Source organism: Misgurnus anguillicaudatus, chromosome 6 (genome assembly GCF_027580225.2).
Source record: "Misgurnus anguillicaudatus chromosome 6, ASM2758022v2, whole genome shotgun sequence".
NCBI lineage: Eukaryota > Metazoa > Chordata > Actinopteri > Cypriniformes > Cobitidae > Misgurnus > Misgurnus anguillicaudatus.
The window spans coordinates 33,322,903-33,325,302 of NC_073342.2; the positions used below are offsets into that span (position 1 = coordinate 33,322,903).

Below are 2,400 nucleotides of genomic sequence, written 5' to 3' on the forward strand. Positions count from 1 at the left end.
CATCAAATATAATTTACAAAAGTGATTTTACATACAAAAAAAACATATAAAATGCAAGTAAAATGTCTACTTTTATGTTTCAAATAACTTTTGTGAAAATACAATGACCAAATATGAGTTTAATAATGCTCCAAAGTGTAAAATCGTCATTCAGCGTAATGGTCCGGACTATGATTTTACTAATACATTTTTAAATAAACGTATAAAATACCATGTTAAAAAAAAAAATTGGCTTCCTTGGCATGTTCACATAAGTGTTGGCTGTTTTATATTAATAGGACTATGTGTTATTTTTTTCGTTAAATATTGAAACAACTAGGGGACTTTTGTCCCGAATATGCAGTTTGTCAGAGGTCATTCAGTGTAACGGGATCAGGAAACCATTTTGAAATTAAATACACAAACAATACTCATCAAGCAGTCTGTGACATCATCAAAAGACCCCCTGAAGACCATGTGGTGATTCAGCAAGGTAAGTTTATTGCCCTTAATTATTTGATAATTGCACCTTTTCATAGTGTGGTATCTTGAGTTACAAAAATGACTGTCATTCAGTGAAATGCAAAAAAACACTTTTATTGTTAGATTTTTTGAAAAAAAAGTATATGTTGTGAATAATGATGATAAACCATTCTGGTCAAGTTAACTGTTTGATATAGGTATCTAGTTGTTAACTACTAATATTAGATTAAGTAAAATTTTCGTCATTCAGGGTAATGTTTTGTCATTCGGTGTAATGCAAATTGTATGTTACACCACAGTGTCATCCATTACACTGAATGAGAGTGTCACTGTTTAGATAACATTTTTAGCATTTTATTTCTATTTCAGATAAATGAGGGATGTTTAGCACAAAAAAAATATCAAACTTTATCAATATTAATGTTTTAATGCATTTTTGTCGTTTTGGTACTGATTTCTTTTAGATGCCCACAAACAAAAAGTTTCTAGGCACTGGCAGAAAGTTAATGCAGACCCAGTAGCTAGGGCAATGCATTTAGCAAGGAGACGAGAAAGGTATTGAGTGCAATGTAAAAATAATAGGGCTGGGTTTAAAAAGATAGATTTCTCGATTTTAATCAATTCTAATTTTGAAGAAACTATAGTGATTTGTAAATCACAATAATCGATCTTTCAGTCTATGCTGTTTTCAGATGATGTTAATCAATATCAAATTGATTTGAAATTGAATCAAATCGTGAAATTTGTGTCCAAGCCTAGCCCTACAGAATAATAGTTTACTGCTGTTTTTAGATAGAGACTCCACCCTACCTATACCACAAGTTAAAGGGATAGTTCACCCAAGATGAAAGTTTGGTCATTATTCACTCACTCTCATGTTGGTAAAAACCTGTATGAATTTTTTTGTTCTGATAAACACAAAGGAAGATATTTTGAGTAATGTTTGTAACCAAACCGTTCGTGCACCCCATTTACTTCCATAGTATTATTTTTAGTATCATAGTATGGGGTCCACAAAAGGTTTGGTTACAAACATTTCTCAAAATATCTTCCTTCCATTTATGCGGGTTTGAAACAACACGAGAGTGAGTAAATGATGACAGAATTTTCATTTTTGGGTGAACTATCCCTTTAAGAGAGGCCACTGAGGGGATTCTCCGCCCATAATACAAATCCTGATAACATGTCATTTATGTTGCCAAACAGAAAGTATTTTTAATTAATAACACGTTTTATATAGATCTATGTCAATAATTTTATGTCAATAATTACATGGAATCTGTATTTCAGCAACCAGAGAAGAAAGCAAGCTGCCTTGGCTGCAAATCCTGATCACCCGTCAATCAGGAATTTATCAGATGCTGCAGCTGAGAAGAGGCAAAAGCAATGGCGGGAAAATCAAAGTAAACACAGGGCAGAAGCTAAACGTATAAGGGCAGTTCTGGATCTTATTATACAGTATTACCACCTGTTCAGTTAATTTTTACGAATATGATATGTATTGTGGAATAAAATGATTATTAATTTCAGCAACTACTTCTGTGATTTGTTTAGGAATAAAATGATACAGAATAATATTCAAAACATTGCAATAATGGAAACAATGACACTTTTGTCAAAATGTCATTCAGTGTAACAAACCATGGTCATTCGGTGTAACAGATATATTTATGTAGAAATGAAACAATATACTTATTCTGAGCTGTACTTATTAAAATATGTAAAATAATGTGTGATCCTACAAAAATTTTATTTGATTTGAATTGATTTTCACTTCCTTACAAAAACTTCTTGCTGACAAATGGGTAAAACCTAATGGTTTAGAGGATATTGGCGATGTAAAATGCTTTAATATGACAAATAGTTAGTATTTGGTGTCTGCACTGTGATCTATAAATAGAGTCTTGTAATGTGTCATCAAATAATAGTTTTTCTAAA

At 31.5% G+C, this 2,400-nt stretch overlaps 1 long non-coding RNA gene across 2 annotated transcripts; it reads left to right on the plus strand.

The window, feature by feature from the left end:
- Nucleotides 1-245: 245 nt before the first annotated feature.
- LOC129434309 (uncharacterized) lies at nucleotides 246-1,991 on the plus strand. Of its 2 annotated transcripts, XR_012370139.1 has the most exons (3): nucleotides 246-472; nucleotides 927-1,017; nucleotides 1,753-1,991. It is a non-coding gene; the product is annotated as an uncharacterized lncRNA (long non-coding RNA). The 2 variants fall into 2 exon arrangements; XR_012370140.1 differs by lacking the exon at nucleotides 927-1,017.
- Nucleotides 1,992-2,400: the final 409 nt, after the last annotated feature.